We start from the raw sequence: 21,402 nt of genomic DNA on the forward strand, positions 1-21,402 counted from the left end.
ATGGAGAAGGAATACACCTGCCTCTCTGCAGCCCATCACACACTATCTAGGATAGACTATATTTTACTATCCCATTGTCTTTTACCGCATGTATCGGACTCTCAAATTGAGGCGATATCCCTATCGGATCATGCCCTAGTCACTGCGACCCTTCACTTTCCAGACATTTCCTCTTCTCCTAAATTGTGGAGATTCCCCTCATATATCGCACACTCCTTAAAATTTCAACAAAGACTGGAATCCTCTTGGGAAGCTTTTAAAACCAATAATGCATCCCATTTGGATGAAGACCCTATTCTGTTCTGGATGACCGCAAAGTCGGTCCTCCGGGGGGATATTATATCCTACGCTTCAGCCACTAACAAGAAATATGCCTCTCAGTATCTAGAGTTTCAGCGACCCCTGTCAGCAGCCTATCAGCAATACAAATCTCTTCCCACTCCAAACAATCGTCTTATATACATGGAGGCCAAAACGCATTTTGATGAATTCATGTCATCCATGGGTAATAGATTCTTGTTTTCAGTGAATTATAGGTTTTATAAGTTTGGCAACAGAACTGGAAAATTGTTAACGACACTTCTCACCGGTTCCCGCATGGTTACTCATCCCTTACGTACCTCTACTGGCACACTAACTAACAATAATCAGGAGATCTCTGATGTTATGAAATCCTTTTACAAAGACCTGTATTCCTCTTCCTCACGCTCTTCTCCTTCCACAGCTCCCACACCTTCGCCATGGCCCAATGAGTTTTGGGACAACCTTCCTGTCCCTCAGCTTCATTCCTCCATGGTTCAATCATTGCTCAAACCTATTTCGTTAGAAGAAGTCCAGAGTGTCATTGGTCAGTTTGGTAGGGACAAAGCACCGGGCCCTGATGGCTTTAGTGCCGATTTTTATAAAATTCTACTACCCCGATTGGGGGACACCCTGGTGTCTGTCCTGAATGCAATATTGTCTTCTGACACTCTACCTAGGCACTTTAATACTGCTATCCTCCAAGTCATCCCAAAACCTGGTAGAGACTTGTCCCAACCGGGATCGTACTGTCCGATCTCGTTATTAAATCTTGACTACAAGCTACTCACTAAAATATTGGCAAATAGAGTAAAACTAGTACTCCCCCCTATCATACATAAGGATCAAACGGGATTTATCTGGGGTAGACACTCGGAGATTAATGTACGGAGAGTATTGACTGCCATTTATGCTTCTTCTTCTCTCTTCTTCATCCACCCTTTCCTCTCTTCCAGTCATCATCTCCCTTGACGCTGAAAAAGCGTTTGACATGGTGGACTGGGACCATCTTTTCTCTACCCTCCTACACTTTGGTTTTCCGACTGATTTTGTAAATCTTCTGAAACTTCTCTACACAGTTCCACAAACGCAAATATCCTGTAATGGGGTACTCTCCTCATCATTTGAGATTCAGCGTGGTACCAGACAGGGCTGCCCCTTATCAACCCTATTATTTGCAATAGCACTGGAACCTTTAGCGATTGCCTTACGCCAATCGAGCGTGTTTAAGGGAATTAAAATTGGAAATATCGACCTCCGTCTTGCTCTGTTTGCCGATGATATGCTATTATTTGTTTCAGATCCATCGACCTCCATACCGGAGATCCTTGGATTGATACAGGCATTCGGAGTAAGGGCGGGATATAGGATTAATGTGACTAAGTCGGAACTTTTGCCCTTAGGTCCCTCTACCCGTACCATGTCCAGTATCCTCCCTTCTCTTTCTTTTAAAATTGCCCACACGAAAATTATCTATCCTGGGATCCAAATCCCAGCAAATCTTTCCAGACTCTATGAGGAAAACTATACACCTGCCCTGGCACGTGTAACCTCGTTGTTGGATAGTTGGAGACTCTTACCTCTGTCTTTGTTGGGGAGAATTGCTGTTTTACAAAGCATAGTCTTTCCAAAATTGTTTTATCTTATGCAGATGATTCCGGTCCGCCTTCAGAACCATGACATTCAATATCTATGGAAGATCATGTCAAAATTCTTATGGAAGGGGAAAAAAGCGTTTATTGCATTAGATAAATTGATGGCCCCTAAGTCTGCAGGTAGCTTCGGTGTTCCTTATTATGCGTCCTACTCAATGGCAACTTTATTCCGATGTGCTGCTGACTGGCTGTTTGACAGGGAACACTTTACGGATTCTGCTCTAGATGAGGCCTTATTTACTCCATACTCTCCGGGGGCACTGCTCCTGTCAAACCCCTCCCTGATCCCGACTCATATCCTCCACAACCCCCTTTTTCATGATATCTATTACAACTGGCACTCCTTACATAAGAAATTTAATTGCAACCCTGAGGTGTCCATATGCACTCCATTATGGGGCAATCCTGCCTTTCCCCCATCTCTCATTAACTCCAATTATCGGCTCTGGAAAGAGAAGGGTCTATCTAACTCCTCCAAAGTATTTGACCCGGGGGGCTCTATGTACTCATTCTCTGTACTTCGAGAGAAATTTGACTTGCCTCATTCTCATTTCTTCATGTATCTTCAGACCCGACACTACATAGACTCACTCACACATATGCGCACTACACCACGTGACTCTCCCCCTTCTTCTCACCCTCTGATAGTCTCGCTTAATATCCATAGGGCTGGCCCGACACGTATTAGACAGATTTATACCATCCTGACATCTAGTACAGAGGAGGGTAGGTGGGATAAACTACTCGCCAAATGGCGTAAAGATATACCCAGCCTGACTAGTCACCATCAGCTTAGTGATCATTACGTTTCTACCCTAAAAGCTCTGGCTTCGCCTTACTTGCAGGAGGTTCACCTCCGCACTCTACAGAGAGCCTATATCTCCCCAATCCAACATGCTAGATTCAACTCCACAGAATCGGGGGAATGCCCTAAATGCCATATTCGTACAGCCTCCTTCTACCATATGTTTTGGGAGTGTGGTCTGATCCGGAGATTCTGGCACAAATTAATGGCCTACATTAATCAACTATTAAACATACGGGTATCAGCAACACCTCTTTCTTGTTTATGTGCAAATTTTTCTGAATGGAATCTAGGGCAGGGGAAACAGCGAATTATACCGTTTCTCACCATTTTAGTAACAGTCTCAAGGAAAATTATTCTATCCCACTGGTTAACATCCTCTTCCCCTACATTAGTAGAAGTTCATGGTAAATTATTGCAGATTTTATATTATGACAGGAAATCGGCTCAAGTCAATATAGAATCGGGAGTTAAATCTTTCTACAAAAAGTGGGGTCTTTACATTGATTCGCGGGATCGGACCACACAGACCCAAATATTTAAGGTGTTTGAACATACTGAATGGTTCCTCCACAGGAAGATATTGGAGGAGTCCATGTCATGAAAACCATTGCCCCTACCTTCTGATAAACTCTGGGACTGAGATCTCAAGCTCTTTAACCTGATATTGATGTATTTGTTATGCACACCAGTGCCTGCAGGAATGTACTGGTGTCTGAACGGATAGGGATGCAAAACAAATGAACTCACAGACAGACTGGGGAATATGACATTACGTACACAGAAGGTGATAGGGTAACAAAATAAACACAAAGTGAACAGAGAAGCCCAGAGGCTAAGAAACTGGGTGTCTCCCTAGTATTAGTAATGCTCAGATGGAAAAAGCAAGATGTTGTGTTTTAATACGTAGAGAACCCGAAATGCTGTTGCTAAGGGCAACAGCAAAACCCTAAAGGGTTACCAACGGGTGTGGCAGTAAACTCCTTGGTCAGAGATGGAATGATAGACACAAGGAGAGTCTCCACAATCCTAATCCTCACTTGCAGTGCACAGGTTCAGCTTACTGCCACTAAACTGACACCTGAACACCTTGCACAGTGAGACAGGATTTAGGCAGGCAAATCTGAGAATACAGCCGCAAACTTGCTAAGTTCACAGAGTAGCAAAAGAACCCCAGCAAGTTAAACGACTGACTCCAGTCTTACTGCTAGGTCTGGATTGGCAGAGTGTAGTACCAAATCCCCAGGCCTATTTGCAGTAAGCAACAACAAATACAAAGCTACACAGTACTGGCTAACTTTCAGGAACTGACTAACCAACAAAGATTCAGCAGCATCTGCTTAACCTGAGAAGAGGCTTTATATAGCAGGTGCTGTCCACGCCCCACTCAGACCTCACAGACTGTGAGCACAAAAACCAGCACCGGATCCCCTGCCGTGCACAGAGCCTGTAACCACTGCACAACAAAAGACCCGAACCGGAGTATCAGCTGCGCTCAGGTTACTCCACTAGCACTTGTCTGCCGGTTGCCATGACGACGTGGCAGCACAGGGCAGGAGACCCTAACAGTACCCCCCATCTGACGAGGGGTCAAAGAACCCCTACCACCGGGTTTATCGGGGAACTGCGAGAAGAAAGAGCGTATCAGTCTGGGGGCATGAAGATCACAACTGCGCACCCACGACCGCTCCTCCGGGCCATACCCCTTCCAGTGCACCAAAAATGACAGCCGACCCCGAACCATCTTGGAGTCAAGAATTCTTTCAACAAAAAACTCCCTCTGGCCACGTATCAGAAGAGGGGAAGGTCTTCCACTGGAAGAAGGATTACTAATCTCCCGTTTTAAAAGGGAACAATGAAATGTTTTATTGATACCCAAAGAACGGGGCAGATCTAACTGAAATGCCACCGGATTGATAACCCTGGTGATCTTATAAGGGCCAATGAACCGGGGGCCTAATTTATGAGATGGCTGTCTCAACTTCAAATTCTTGGTAGACAACCAGACGAAGTGGAACGAAGTGCGCCATCTTCGAAAACCTGTCAACGACAACCCAGATGGCTGTCATCCCCGAGGATTTGGGCAAGTCCACCACAAAATCCATTGAAATGTGGGTCCATGGCTTAGATGGGATAGAGAGTGGATGTAATGGGCCAACAGGAACCCCTCTAGGAGTCTTATTTCGGGCACAGATGTCACATGCCCGAACCCACTGATCCACATCCTTAGCCACCGAGGGCCACCACACCGCCCTAGACAGCAACTCCCGAGTTCTGGCAATACCCGGGTGACCTGCCGACTTCTTGGCATGGAATTCCAGGAACACTCGCTGTCTTAACCTAGGAGGCACAAACAAAAGACCTACCGGAAGGTCTGAAGGAGCCTGCTCCTGTGCTCTAAGGACTAATGATAAGAGGTCCTGGGTAATGCCCACTTTAATACATGATGGGGACACAATGGGCAACGGCTCCTCGGTGGTCTCCTGGATTGGAGCAAAACTCCGCGAGAGCGCATCAGCCTTGATGTTTTTTGACCCAGGGCGATATGTTATCAAAAAATTATAGCGAGCAAAAAACAAAGCCCATCGTGCCTGCCTGGCATTGAGACGCTTAGCTGACTCTAAATATGCCAGATTCTTATGGTCGGTGAGAATTGAGACCACAAACTTAGCCCCCTCAAGCCAGTGTCTCCACTCCTCGAGTGCATCCTTAATAGCCAACAATTCCCGGTTACCCACGTCATAATTCATCTCGGCAGGCGAAAATTTACGGGAAAAGTCAGCACAGGGATGAAGGCGATTATCAGACACTCCCTTCTGAGAGAGCACTGCCCCAATACCCATCTCAGAGGCATCCACCTCCACCACAAAAGGACGCTCTGGATCTGGGTGTCGCAGCACCTTGGCCGATACAAATGCTCTTTTGAGACGGGCAAAAGCCGCTTTAGCCTCACAAGACCAGTGAGCAACATCCGCCCCTTTCTTAGTGAGTGCCACCAAGGGCGCCACTATAGACGAAAATCCAGCGATAAATCGTCTATAAAAATTCGCAAAGCCCAGGAAACGCTGAAGCGCCTTCAAACTACTGGGCTACACCCAATCCAGGACTGCCTGTACCTTGGAACCCTCCATTTGGAAACCTTCTGGGGAGATAATATATCCTAGAAATGCGATTTGCTGAACTTCAAATTCGCACTTCTCCAGCTTCGCCCCAAGCCGGTGGTCTCTGAGTTTCTGGAGGACTAAGCGTACATGCTTCCGATGTTCCTCCAGGGAATGAGAGAAGATTAGGATGTCATCTAAGTATACAACTAAGAATCTATCCAAATATTCCCTGAGTACATCATTCATGAAATCCTGGAAGACTGCCGGGGCATTACAGAGCCCAAAAGGCATCACCAAATATTCATAATGCCCTGAGTGGGTATTAAAGGCAGTCTTCCATTCATCCCCCTCTCTTATTCGGATTAGATTGTACGCACCGCGTAGGTCAATCTTAGAAAAAATGGTGGCAGTACGAAGCTGGTCAAACAAGACCGAAATGAGAGGCAGTGGGTATGAGTTTTTAATCGTGATACGGTTCAATTCCCTGAAGTCGATGCAGGGTCGCAACGAACCGTCCTTTTTACCCACGAAGAAGAACCCCGACCCAACTGGAGACTGTGAAGGTCTGATAAATCCCTTAGCCAAGTTATCCTGAATGTACTCTGCCATAGCCTGAGTCTCAGGACGTGACAGGGAGTACAACCTGCTCTTGGGAAGCTTAGCATTTGGCAACAAATCAATGGCACAGTCATAGGGGCGATGGGAAGGTAGTACCTCTGCAACTTTTTTGGAGAACACGTCCGCAAAATCTGCATAACACCCTGGCAATCCTGGCAAACTTAGCTGCGAGAGCCTGACTGGAAGGCTCAAGCAACTCCTGAAACAATCAGTACCCCAACTAAGAATCTCCCCAGAGACCCAGTCAAATTGAGGATTGTGGGCCCTTAACCAGGGTAACCCCAACACCAATGGGGCAAAAGTACAGACAGTCACATAAAAGGACAATTTTTCAGAGTGTGTGGCTCCAATAAACAAAGAAATCTGGCTAGTGCAAGAGGTAATTTTACCTTGGGATAATGGTTCCCCGTTTAACCCACAAATCTCAATTTCCGATGCCAAGGGTACTAAGGGAACAGAGTGTTTCAGGGCGAATTGGCGGTCCATAAAAACCCCGTCGGCCCCACTGTCCACAAAGGCCACAGTCTTGACAGATTGACCGAGGATCTTCAAGGTCACCGGAATGATAAAAGTCTTCTTGGGAAATTCTGACTTCTGGCCTGACAGGATATTTCCCATCACCCTCAGGCCCTGAAGTTTTCCGGCTTTTCTGGGCATGATACTACCACATGACCTTTATTCCCACAGTACAAACACAACCCCTGCTGTCTCCTCCGTGTCTTCTCACGCGAGGAGAGGCGGGTAGCCCCAATCTGCATAGGCTCCTCGGAAAATTCCTCAGAGTCTGAGGTTCCCTTGGGAAAGAAGGAAACCTCGGTCTCCCTTTCAAGCCTACGCTCTCTCAGCCGTCTATCCACCCGGATGGATAACTGCATGAGCTGATCCAAGCTATCAGGCAAGGGATATTGTACCAGTTGGTCTTTTATCTGGTTAGAAAGACCTCTTCGGTACTGGTGTCTCAGGGCTGGGTCATTCCACTGGGTATCATGGGCCAACCTCCAAAACTCCGTACAGTAAACCTCAACTGGCCTTCGCCCTTGCTTAAGGATCGAAATCTGAGCCTCGGCTGAGGCCGTCTTGTCAGGGTCATCATACAACATGCCCAGTGCCGTAAAAAAAGCATCAACACTTTTAAGCGACGGACAGTCAGGCTGCAACCCATATGCCTAGACCTGTGGGTCTCCTTGTAGCAAGGAAATCACTATGCCCACCTGCTGAATCTCCGACCCAGAAGACTGAGGCCTAAGCTGGAAGTATAGCTTGCAGCTCTCCTTGAAACAAAAGAACTGCGAGCGATCTCCAGAAAAACGATCCGGGAGATTTACTTTCGGCTCCTTAACCCCTGAAGGTGCTGCTGCTGCGGGAGCTCCGCCAGCAGCCTGGGAGGTGTGCATTTTAATAGACAAATCATTAAATTGTCGACCACCTGTTGCAACGTATTTTGAGGGGTATGCTCCATATTCCCACAAAATTTCAACAGTATTATTAGGCTGCTGAATATGATATGCACACCAGTGCCTGCAGGAATGTACTGGTGTCTGAACGGATAGGGATGCAAAACAAATGAACTCACAGACAGACTGGGGAATATGACATTACGTACACAGAAGGTGATAGGGTAACAAAATAAACACAAAGTGAACAGAGAAGCCCAGAGGCTAAGAAACTGGGTGTCTCCCTAGTATTAGTAATGCTCAGATGGAAAAAGCAAGATGTTGTGTTTTAATACGTAGAGAACCCGAAATGCTGTTGCTAAGGGCAACAGCAAAACCCTAAAGGGTTACCAACGGGTGTGGCAGTAAACTCCTTGGTCAGAGATGGAATGATAGACACAAGGAGAGTCTCCACAATCCTAATCCTCACTTGCAGTGCACAGGTTCAGCTTACTGCCACTAAACTGACACCTGAACACCTTGCACAGTGAGACAGGATTTAGGCAGGCAAATCTGAGAATACAGCCGCAAACTTACTAAGTTCACAGAGTAGCAAAAGAACCCCAGCAAGTTAAACGACTGACTCCAGTCTTACTGCTAGGTCTGGATTGGCAGAGTGTAGTACCAAATCCCCAGGCCTATTTGCAGTAAGCAACAACAAATACAAAGCTACACAGTACTGGCTAACTTTCAGGAACTGACTAACCAACAAAGATTCAGCAGCATCTGCTTAACCTGAGAAGAGGCCTTATATAGCAGGTGCTGTCCACGCCCCACTCAGACCTCACAGACTGTGAGCACAAAAACCAGCACCGGATCCCCTGCCGTGCACAGAGCCTGTAACCACTGCACAACAAAAGACCCGAACCGGAGTATCAGCTGCGCTCAGGTTACTCCACTAGCACTTGTCTGCCGGTTGCCATGACGACGTGGCAGCACAGGGCAGGAGACCCTAACAGTATTAATCGCTTTTATTGACTGATCCACCTTCCCTATTTACCCTTATGTGTTTTCCTACCCCCCCCCCTCTTTTTCTCTATATCTCTCCTTTCTCCTCTTTTCTTATTGACAAGTGTTTTATATAAGGTCTCTACTGTTAAAATTCAGGGAGTGATACTTTTTGAGGGCTACCTCAGTTCACTCTCGCACATGTGTCATGAGGTACATACCTTATTTTACTTCCATATTCATATATTCTCAAGGGTACTTCTTTTATGGTTGCCTCATTCCTATGATATTATGGCTAGTTCTTCGAATACTAGATGTACCAATTTTTTTTCTTTTCATGTCATTGACGGTGATAGGAATCCAAGGTATGATGTAACTACTGGTACATCACGTTTAATCCACTACTCCGAAGATGTCATATGTTCTCTTCCTGATATAGATTGATGTAACCATCTTTGTTATTTCACTATTTTATTCTTCAGATATCTACTATTTGTTTATGATTGGCATTGTAACCCATGAAAATCACAATAAACAGATTTAAAAAAAAAAATAGGTGAAGTTCTGGGGGGTTCGGATCTCGGAGAACCGAACCCGCTCATCTCTAATAGAAGGTCTCACGGATCCTCAGTGGGATGTACAAATGCGTCCTCATGCATCTAGCCTAAATGCCACATGCAGCGTGAGATGTCTGGCGTGAGTGATCCGCCAGGTCCACTGCAACTCTGCTAACGTGTGGCTGAGTCTATGGTGGTCATTCTGAGTTGTTCGCTAGCTGTTTTTGGTCGCTGTGCAGCGATCAGACAAAAGAAGGCACTTCTGCGCATGCGTATGCTGCGCAATGCGCACGCGTGACGTACTTTCACAACAGCCGAAGTAGTTTCATACAAGGTCTAGCGACGTTTTCAGTCGCACTGCTCGCCGCAGAGTGATAGACATGAAATGGGCATTTCTGGGAGGTAACTGGCCGTTTTCTGGGAGTATGTGGAAAAATGCAGGCATGTCAGATACAAACGCAGGCGTGCCGGGGGAAACGCAGGCGTGGCTGGCCGAACGCAGGGCGTGTTCATGACGTCAAAACAGGAACTAAATAGTCTGAAGTGATCGCAAGGTAGAAGTAGGTCTGGAACTGCTCAGAAACGACACAATCTTTTTTGTTGCAGCCGCGCTGCGAACCCTTCATTCGCACTTCTGCTAAGCTAAGATACACTCCCAGAGGGCGTCAGCTTAGCGTTTGCACGGTTGCTAAAAGCAGCTAGCGAGCGAACAACTCGGAATGAGGGCCTATATATGGAGCAGAACAGAACTTGTATTGGAAAACAGCTGCGGCTGCTACGTTGTAGCACTTCCTATACAGATTCAGAGACTCAGTCACACAACTGTCATATATCAGATTAGTCAGTGCAGTCTCCTTGTGTATCCTAGCCACATTGTGTTGTGAATAAGATGCATTTTCGGCAACAAAAGAAGCAAAAATACTCCCAATGCTAGAAGATTCCTTCTCACGCAACCTGGCATGCCAAGATGGACTGTTTGGCATGATTGCAGCAAAGACGATTGGGGACACATCTGTACCAGGGCCATAACTACGTGTGTGCCAGGTGTGCCTAGCACACAGCGCAGTTGCCCTGAGGGCGCAATGGCTAGCGGCATGTAATGAGTCAAATTGACTCATTACATGCCGCCTCTGCTGTGTGCCGTGCGCCGCGCTGGAGAGAGAGCAGCGCCGGGCAGCGGAGAAGGAGGTGGAGGGAGGGGGACTGGAGCCACAGCAACGCTATGTAATTGGTAGTAGCGCCACTGCAGCTGTCCCCTCTCCTTCCGTATTGGCTGCCCGGCACTGCTGTGAATGCTGGATGCGGTTCCTCCATCCCAGCATTAACAGCGGCGCCGGGCAGCCTATACGGAAGGAGAGGGGACTGCTGCAGCAGCACTACTACAAATTACATAGCGCTGCTGCGGCTCCAGTCCCCCTCCTCCTTCTCCCCTGCCTGCACCGAGGGAGCTGCCAGCACGAGGAGCCTGACTGCCAGCGGGGAGAGATGGTAAGTGTCTCTCTCTCTCTCACTCTCTCTCTCTTTCTTTCTCTATCCTTTCTGCCGCAATGTGTAAAAAGGGGGACACCGTCTGCCTTAATGTGTAAAAAGGGGGACTGACTGCCGCAATGTGTAAAAAGGGGGAAGCTGTCTGCTGTAATGTGTAAAAAGGGGGACTGACTGCCCCAATATGTAAATAGGGGGACACCGTCTGCCGTAATGTGTAAAAAGGGGGACTGGCTGCCGCAATGTGTAAAAAGGGGGACGCTGTCTGCCGTAATGTGTAAAAAGGGGGACGCTGTCTGCTGTAATGTGTAAAAAGGGGAAGCTGTCTGCCGTATTGTGTAAAAAGGGGGACGCTGTCTGCCGTACTGTGTAAAAAAGGGGACGATGTCTGCCGTAATGTGTTAGAAGGGGACGCTGTCTGCTGCAATGTGTAAAAAAGGGGGACGCTGTCTGCCGTAATGTGTAAAAATGGAGGACGCTGTCTGCCGTAATGTGTAAAAAAAGGGGATACTGTCTGCCGTAATGTGTAAAAAAAGGGGACGCTGTCTGCCGTAATGTGTAAAAAGGGGGACTGTCTGCTGTAATGTGTAAAAAGGGGGACGATGTCTGCCGTAATGTGTAAAAAGGGGGATGCTGTCTGCCGTAATGTGTAAAAAGGGGGACGCTGTCTGCCGTACTGTGTAAAAAGGGAGGACGCTGTCTGCCGTAATGTGTAAAAAGGGGACGCTGTCTGAGGTACTGTGTAAAAAAGGGGGACGCTGTCTGCCGTAATGTGTAAAAAAGGGGACGCTGTCTGCCGTAATGTGTAAAAAAGGAGACGCTGTCTGCCGTAATGTGTAAGAAAAGGGGACGCTGTCTGCCGTAATGCGTAAAAAGAGGGATTGTCTGCTGTAATGTGTAAAAAGGGGGACGATGTCTGCCGTAATGTGTAAAAAGGGGGACTGTCTGCTGTAATGTGTAAAAGGGGCTCTACCTGGTGTAGCGGTGCTACTGTGCAGCGTAATTTGAATAATGGAGACTACTGTGCACCGTAGTCTGAATTGGTATTATTTTGTAGCTGCGCCCCATCCCCATGAAGCCATGCCCCTATATATTTCACTGCCGCTGTCTTGCATGTGGGGGGGGCACCAATGCCATTTCTTGCACACAGCGCTAAAATGCCTAGTTACGGCACTGATCTGTACTAATACTAAAATGCAATCAAACCTGTGAAAACTGCTGTATTTATAGGCTTGACCACATCTTCCATATGTTTCCAGTTCCAGAAAGCAGAACTTTACGGAGGATGTATCTCATAGTCAACGTGCAGCCACAGTAATACTCCCAAGTCCTCACAGCGGAAAGGACAGCTTTTATCGGAAGAGCAGTCCCTTGAGTAAATATTCTGAATTTCATTAAATTGTATGAATGTATCAATTAAGGGAAAGAGCTTGCGAGAAAACTCTGTCCCTGCAATGCCACACTCCATCCCCAGAGGGCACCAGATTGCCAATCACTGTCTGTTGCCATCCTGCATCCTTTGTGGCAGGACCCGTTTTCACAAGCACAAAGGCCCTCAAACTGAGGCAGAATTTCCCCCAAATGTGGTGCACCTGTATTGGGGGTGCTATCGGGGAGGGGTGGTGGGGGCTGCTGGGACTGCAGTCCCAGGCTTGGGCAGGTAAAGGGGCCCTATGACCTATGTTGTTCATTTTAAATAACATAAAGCCTACAGGGTCAGATTCCTATCAGTCAGTTCCCCGGCATGTGAAAGTATCGCAATGCTGCAGCCAGGTTGCCCTTGCAGCAGTGCCAGCTTGAGGGCACTTCAGACAGAGTGGCCAAACGGGGGTGCAGTGCTGCTGCCGCCATTGACAGCCTACCCAGACTCCGAATAAGAAGTTCTTCTTGTCTCCAAGCCAGCATCCAACCACAGCGCATCTTCGCTCTCAGTATAGCAGCAAGCCCTCCACAGCCTCTCAACCAAGTCCCCAGAAAACCAGAGACGGGCCTTCAGCTAAGACCATAGAGGTCACAGGAAGTGCAGCACTCCAACATGTGGGCGCGCTGCGCCTCAGGCACCAATGCTGACCCTTTTGCTGTTTGGCCACACTTCCATCATATGACATCTATTATATGTTTACCTGGAATCACATAGGCAATAGGCTGCTTGTTTTTGGGAACTTATTATTACCACTCTAAGCAGAGCCTGCCACTTTTGCACACTGCTGCTTATTAATCAGCACATATACAGTACTCTTCTTTTCCTCTTCTCTCTCACACATTTCCCCTTATTCCTTCTCTCTCTCCCATTTCCCCCAATTCCTTCTCTTTCACTCCCTATCACTCTCCTCATTTCCCCTTATTCCTTCTCTCCCTGCCCCTCCATTTCCCACCTATTCCTTCTTTTTATCTCTCTCTCGCTCTCTCTCTCTTTCTCTCTCTCTACACCTTTTCCTTCTCTCTCCCATTTGCCACTATTCCTTCTCTCTCTCTCTCTCTCTCTCCCATGTTCCCCTAATTCTTCTCTCTCACACCGTCTTCCAGTTTTCCCTATTCCTTTTCTTGCTCTCTCTCCCATTTCCCCCTATTCCTTCTCTCTCTGTGTTACTTCTCCCTCTCTCTTCCTCCTCTCTCCCATTTTCTCTGCTTCCTCCTCTCCCTCCTCTCCCTCTCCCATTTCCCCCTATTCCTTTTCTCTCTCCCATTCCCCTATTCCTCCTCTCTCTCCCATCGTCCTGTTCCTCCTATCTCCCGTCTCCCCTTATTCATCCTCTCTCTCTTTGCCATCTTCCCATATTCCTCCCCTTTTTCCTATCTTACCTATTCCTCCTCTGTCTCCCCTGCCTATGTCTTCTGTTTCTCTCTACCATTCCCCTCCATTCCTTCTTTTTCCTCTCTCACTTTTGATCTTGCTTCCTCCCTCTCCCTACTGGTGATGGGGCACTAGTGGAGCCCGGCCTATTTTGTCAGTCCCTGGCCGCACAATTTCTGACGGCATCCCAGACCTGCAGGCTGCTTTGCTGTCACCGTTCTATCCAGGTCATCCCATCCATTGTGCACCCTTAACAGGGTGATACTGTCACTAAACTGTCTTTTTGAACTCTGTAATTTAGGCATAATGCTCCCACCAATCTGATATCATCAGGTTGGGAGTGCTGATTCTATCACTTTATGTGTCACTCCCAATTAAACCAGTTGAGCTTCTACATGAACTATAGTACTCTGGCTTTTTGACCAGTGTGTGTGAGATCTTCTCTTTTATTTGACTTAGCTTTTCTGATGGTCTACACTATTGTTGCATACCAAGCCAACTTATCTGACCATACTGGTTTGCTTATAATCCTAACCCATCAGCCAGTGCACACCTTGGACTATTTACCATTCTTTTTCTTGCCAGCAGCCACATAGTGAGATTAGACTAAGGCAGCAGCCATAGTTGGTTTCCAGCTATGAAGTCCATCAACCTCTTGCAGGGGCCAGTAATGATAACTGCAGGTCCTATTCATTATGTGCCACCGATCAGTGGGCCAACATCTCACCTCATAATGACAGCTGGTACTGCTGTGCGGGCTAGGAGAAATTAATGCACACCTGGGTATTAGAGAGTCAGTGTGTTTAGTAGAAGCAGCATTAAGATTGAAGATGGAATTTAAGGATTAGGTTTTCTTTATTATCACCAAAAACATATTGTAGATTAAGGGTTATCATGTCGACCATTCAGAATGAAGAGTTTCTGATTATCGACACCAGTTTGTTGACATGGAAACTTCATTGACAGACAAAAGTGGACAATCACAATGTTGACATGGACATAATATCTTCATTGTCATACTGTAATGTTGACATTGTGACTGTCGGCAGGATGAATGGGCCTGATTCAGATGTGGTTGGAGTTGGTATAGATGCTGCTTACATAGCAGCAGCAGCGATAGCACTAAAATGGTGATGCAGCAGGAGGTGTCATGCCGCCGACATGTATTACTGATCCGAGCTGCATACTAGGACTCAGTATCGGATCTCCTGTGACACCATTGGCCTGCTGCATGACTCATGGCTTTACGCAAGCCGGCCACCGCAGATACATCAGGAGGGCTGGAGATCTCCGGCCTCCATTGGAGATCCTGGCCTCATCCCTCTTCCAACAATGTGTTACGACTGACGAATCTTCTTTCCAAGGAACTTTGGAGATCTTCTGGTCAATAACCCATGTACACTCCGGATTAAGACTCGTAGAACTCGCCAGCAGGTCTTCTAGCCTATAACAGACATTTTTCCCATAAGGCATGATGTGCCTACCAGTACTGGGATGCCACCAGGACTTTTGAAACTGGTGGTAGTACGAGCTTAACCCTGAGTGACTTGAATCAATGCTGGTAGGAAGGAGGACCCAAGATAAAGATAAGAGAAAGAGATAAACACTACGGTGCCAGGGAAATTTGGAAGAGCCAAAGACGTAAAGACAGGAGAGTCCCAGGCGGTGACAAGTCTGGTGAACCTATAGGTGGAGCTATAGGTAGTGAAGATACGGAAGAAATGCAGGAGGATTTGAGCACATAGGAGACACATAACTACATAGCAAATGGATGAGATATAAAACTGACAGAAATAATAAATAATACATGTGACAGATTATGCAGCTGACACGTAGCTGGACACAGGAACACTGCAGTGGACTTTAGTAGGTAACCAGGTGAGGAATCCACAGGCTAGGACTAGTACCAAAAGACAAGGGCTCCCGTCGCAGCCAGGAAACTATGACCAGCAGGGAGTGAGAGACAAGAGCCAATGAGAATCACAGCACAGCCAGCCTCTACTAATTAGCAACTCACTGCAGCTATGCTGCTGCATGTCTACCAGCCTCCTATCACCTTCACTGGGGAAGCTTCCCCGCTGCCTGGTAACCATGACCGCCACAAGCGCCCGGCATTCTGGATGCCATGGAGCTGAAGTTCAGGAGCGTGCCAGTTGCCTAGCGATGACCAGATGCTGTGAGCCTCGAGCCGCAACTTGTAACACAATGGCGGTGACTTGTCTACATTTTAGGAAACAGAAACCGTCGCTGCCCCCTCCTTCTCCTAAATGGTATCAGACTGTCATGTACTGCACAGTATACAGGTCAGATGCATGCACCCTGGCTGTGTTAGGGTTCAGCTGTGTTTAGGTTAAGCTGCATTTAAGGTTAGGGAAAGGCTGAGTTTCCGGATAGGCTGTGTTTAGGTTTAGGGTTAGGCTGCAGTTAAGGTTAGGGTCAGGCTGCATTTAGGATTAGAGTTAGGGTGTGTACACACAATGAGATCCTTGCTATGCCCGATTTTCACTTGTGATTTCCCTTGAACTCCCTGGAGCCCAGATAGCACAGATTTTGACTAACTTTTCTTGAGATATGGACTATGTGTGCTTACGATTTTAGCTTATGTGAGATTTTGGCTTATGTGAGATGTCATTGACATGTGAGATGAACTAGATAGTACACCGATCTAGCAAGGATTGACTTGCCTGCACAGTCTATCTTTTCTTGCGATGCCGATCTGGCGGGACCGCGCATCGGGATCGAATCGGGATCGCAAGGTGACTTTCACCTTGCGATCTGCACTAACTTTTCTTGTGATTTTGACTATATAGTCAAAATCGAAAGAAAATATCTCACCGTGTGTACACACCCTTAGGCCAATACTAAAATCCACTGACAATGCTATGTCGACATGCCAACTGTCAACATTCCTGCAATGTTGACATTATGTCAATGTCAGCATTCTGAATGTCAACATTTTGTGCCACACCTGAATTAAGGGCCTGATTTGATGTTGCGTGCAGGTCAGAATGTGGGCATGTTCTGCAAGCAAATGGCTTGAAAACAGAATACTAATACCGTCCTTGTAGGCACGTGCTAATCCATAGTGCATCATAATACATATATGTAATCGCACCTCCCCATCTGTCATCATAGTCCTCACAACTTACACCTAACCCATGCTACAGTAGGTCAGGCAATCCATCTGAATTTGCGTCTGTGGTGCACGCGTATAATGAGTAGCTCTGGCTGCATGCCCAAATTACACCCCAGCACACCCACTAGATGGTTATCTTGTGAGCGTTCACTATGTTTTCTTTCAGAGATTCCCATTTAGCATCCAGAGAAACGACTGAGATAAATACTACCCTGAATTGCGCTTACATTTGCAAAACAGGTATGCAAAAAAATCGCTATTTGCAGCCGCATTCACACCTAACTGTGGAGGTCATTCCGAGTTGTTCGCTCAGTAAATTTCTTCGCATCGCAGCGATTTTCCGCTTAGTGCGCATGCGCAATGTTCGCACTGCGACTGCGCCAAGTAAATTTGCTATGCAGTTAGCAATTTTACTCACGGTTTTTTCTTCGTTCTGGTGATCGTAATGTGATTGACAGGAAGTGGGTGTTTCTGGGCGGAAACTGTCCGTTTTATGGGTGTGTGTGAAAAAACGCTACAGTTTCTGGGAAAAACGCGGAAGTGGCTGGAGAAACGGAGGAGTGTCTGGGCGAACGCTGGGTGTGTTTATGACGTCAAACCAGGAACGACAAGCACTGAACTGATCGCAGATGCCGAGTAAGGTTGAAGCTACTCAGAAACTGCTAAGAGATGTGTAATCGCAATTTTGAGAATCTTTCGTTCGCAATTTTAAGATGCTAAGATTCACTCCCAGTAGGCGGCGGCTTAGCATGTGTAAAGCTGCTAAAAACAGCTTGCGAGCCAACAACTCGGAATGAGGGCCCGTGTGCCTGATTCAGGTTTGTTAGCAAAGCAAAATAGCACACAAGTGGGCAAAACCATGTGCAGTGCAGGCAAGGGCGGATCCAGACCAGAAGAAAATGATAGGGGGGGCACCATGGAAGGGGCAAGTACATTTGCGTGCGGCTTTGGTGCATGTGAGGTGGCGCTTCTTATACAATGCCCACAGTTGTAGCGCTCATTATGCAATGTCCACTGTACTGATAGTACCCCTTATATAGACCCCATAGTAGTGGTGCCCCTTATGCAATGCCCGTATTGCTCCCAGTAGTAATGTTGTCTGTAGTAATGCCCCCAGTCATTATGCCCCCAGTGGTAATGCCCCTGCAGTTATGACCCCAGTAGTTTACCCCTCCCCCCCTTTAGTTTAGCCTCCCAGTGGTAATGCCCCCAGTAGTTTAGCCACCAGTAGTAATGCCCCCCCTGTAGTTTGCCCCATTGTAGTTTAGCCCCTGTAGTTATGTCCCCCTTGTAGTTTAGCCCCTAGTAGAAATGCCCCCAGTAGTTTGGCCCCTGTAGTTATCCCCCAGTAGTTTGGCCCCTGTAGTTATGCCCCCAGTAGTTTGGCCTTCCTGTAGTTTAGCCCCCAAGTAGTAATGCCCCTGTAGTTACGCCGCCAGTAGTAATGCCCTCCTGTAGTATGCCCCCAGTAGTTAGCACCTTTGTAGTTGGCCCCCAGTAAAAATGTCCCCCAGTAGTTTGCCCCCAGTAGATGCCCCCCAGTAATAATGTCCCCCAGCAGTTTGCCCCCAGTAGATGCCCCCCAGTAATAATGTCTTCCAGTAGTTTGCCCCCAGTAGTAATGCCCCCCTAGGAGTTTGCCCCCAATAGATGACCCCCCAGTAGTAATGCCCCCAGTAGATGCCCCTCAGTAGTAATGCCCCCAGTAGATGGCCCCCAGTAAAAATGTCCCCCAGTAGCTGCCCCCAATAGATGACCCCCCAGTAGTAATGCCCCCAGTAGATGCCCCCCAGTAATAATGCCCCCAGTAGATGGTCCCCAGTAAAAATGTCCCCCAGTAGCTGCCCCCAGTAGATGACCCCCCAGTAGTAATGCCCCCTACGAGTTTGCCACAATAGATGACCCCCCCAGTAGTAATGCCCCCAGTAGATGCCCCCCAGTAATAATGCCCCCAGTAAAAATGTCCCCCAGTAGCTGCCCCCAATAGATGACCCCCCAGTAGTAATGCCCCCAGTAGATGCCCCCCAGTTATAATGCCCCCAGTAGTAATGCCCCCCAGTAGTAATGCCCCTTGTTGATGCCCCCCCAGTAGTTATGTCCCCCCGTAGTTTGCCCCCAGTAGATGCCCCTGCTGAATTAAGGAAGAAAAAAACATCATACTTAGCGAGCCCCGTTCCCGCTTCCAGGCCGCTGCAGTCCTCCTCCCTGGGCGTCCGCTCCTCAGTCAGCACTATGAGAGAGACGTCATGACTGACGTCTCTCCCATAGCGCACGCCGCACAGTGACAGCGCCGGAAGCCGGAGCTCAGTACTGAGCTCCTGCCTCCAGCTGCCGCTGTGCAGGGAGACGGGCGCCCGCTGGTAACACAATCTCAGCGGGCACCCGTCATCTCCCTGTGCGGCGCCGGCGGGGGACGGGGGACAGAAGGCCACAAATGACAGGGGGGGCCCGAGTGCCCCCCCCCCATGGATCCGCCACTGAGTGCAGGTGCATACCTCCTAACATCGAGGACTACTAACTCGGGACTCCAAAGAGGTGTGGCCTATATAAAGGAGGTGCGGCTTCACAGAAATGCTGCAATTTCAAACCACGCCCCTGATTTTCGGCACTATGGGGGCATGCCCAGCGCTCTGTGAGCTGCTGGGCATGCCCCCAGTCCCTCTGTCTCCTGTGAATCGACACTGTGCACCCAAAAAATGGGACTGTCCCGCAGAAATCAGGACAGTTGTACGGTATACATGTGAGGCATCTGTAACATGTGCAGAGAGATTTAAATTTGAGTAATGTGTGTTCAAATTGAAATCTAAATTGCAGCGTAAAAAATAAAGCTGTCTAACATTTGTGGGCTGCATGCAAAAGCAGTCAGTATTTATATTTACCCTACGCAGAAACAATATAACCCACCCAAATCTAAATCTCTCTGCACATGTTATATCTGCCCCACCAGCAGCATGGTTTTTCCCAGTTGTGTGCTTTTTGGCTTTGCTAACAAACTTGAATCAGGCCCTGTGTCTCAGAATCTGGCCCTAAAAAGACATAAATAAAGTAAGTGATCCCTTATGCTAGCAGAAGGTATCATCTGTTCGCTCTTCAGTTAAATCTAAACCCAGAACAGGAACATTCAGGCAAATTAAATGACTCCTTTTGTCACAGAACATACTGAAAGAAACAAACAGTGAGACTTACCTTCTGCTTTGATATTTCACATCTAAATTTATGTCTGAAGAACAGGAAAAAAATGAACTCATTATTCCAGCATAAATCAGCTGTATCCTCTCTACAGCAATGTGTACACTGTGCTCCGCAGATGAAGCAAAACAAATTTACAAAAATAAAGGATATCTTTTCCTTCGCACCAGTAACTTCCAAGCTGTTGTTGTCTGGTGCATGATCACAACCGTAATAAAAATATATTTATTTTCAGCAAGTTGTGTTTTAAAGAACAAAACAATATTTATGATTAAGTTCATGATAGTGCGCATTCATTAGCTGCAAGAGAACGTCTGAGATTATAGACTATTCTGTTACCCCAGTTTGTGGGAGCCTTGCAAATGATCAAGCGCTGACTTTTATCTAACAGCTGCTGCACCCTGCGCAGTCTATGCGGACACCGCTAGCCTCTTCAATTATGCTAATGTTAAAATTATCGCTACAATGAATTAAGCATTTCTTAGTGAGCAAATTATTCTTTTGCGGAGTCCATGTTAAATGGGGTCACTAAAAGTTTTATATTTTGACTGCGCAGTTTTTTCAGCTGTGTGCAAATTACACATCAACTTTAAAATGTATATTTCAAGAAAATAAGCAGAATATAAAATGTTAGGAAAAAAATCTTCTTACTGTAGTGAGGTTTTTAGCATAATCATGGCCAAGGGTATCGGCTTACCCACCACGTCCAGGTAACCAGGGCCGAAACTAGGGGGGGGGCTAGGGGGACAGGCGACCTGGGCGCCAGATTGGAGGGGGCGCCGAGACCCCCTAACACCCGCCGCGGCACTTACTTTTAAACCCCCTTCTCCCGAGTGCCCAGCTCGGGGGGAGGGGTTTCGCGGAATGACGCGATTGCGTCGTGACGTCACGGCGCAAACGCGTCATTCCACGAAACCCCGCCGGAGGAGGGAGAAGGGGGAGCCCGGAGCCGCGCAGACGAGGAGGGAGAGGCGGCTGAAGAGCGGCGAGAACCGCTTCAAATGTAAGTCAGCCCCTCTCCCTTCCTCTCTCTCTCTCTCCCTCCACCACCTGCCGCAATGTGTAAAATGGGGACCTGTGCCTGCCGCTATGTGTAAAATGGGGACCTGTGCCTGCCGCTATGTGTAAAATGGGGACACTTGCCAGCGTACTGTGTAAAATGGGGACCTGTGCCTGCCGCTATGTGTAAAATGGGGACACTTGCCAGCGTACTGTGTAAAATGGGGACCTGTGCCTGCCGCAATGTGTAAAATGGGGACACTTGCCAGCGTACTGTGTAAAATGGGGACCTGTGCCTGCCGCAATGTGTAAAATGGGGACCTGTGCCTGCCGCAATGTGTAAAATGGGGACACTTGCCAGCGTACTGTGTAAAATGGG

This window comes from Pseudophryne corroboree, chromosome 1, assembly GCF_028390025.1.
Source record: "Pseudophryne corroboree isolate aPseCor3 chromosome 1, aPseCor3.hap2, whole genome shotgun sequence".
In the NCBI taxonomy this organism is placed as follows: Eukaryota; Metazoa; Chordata; class Amphibia; order Anura; family Myobatrachidae; genus Pseudophryne; species Pseudophryne corroboree.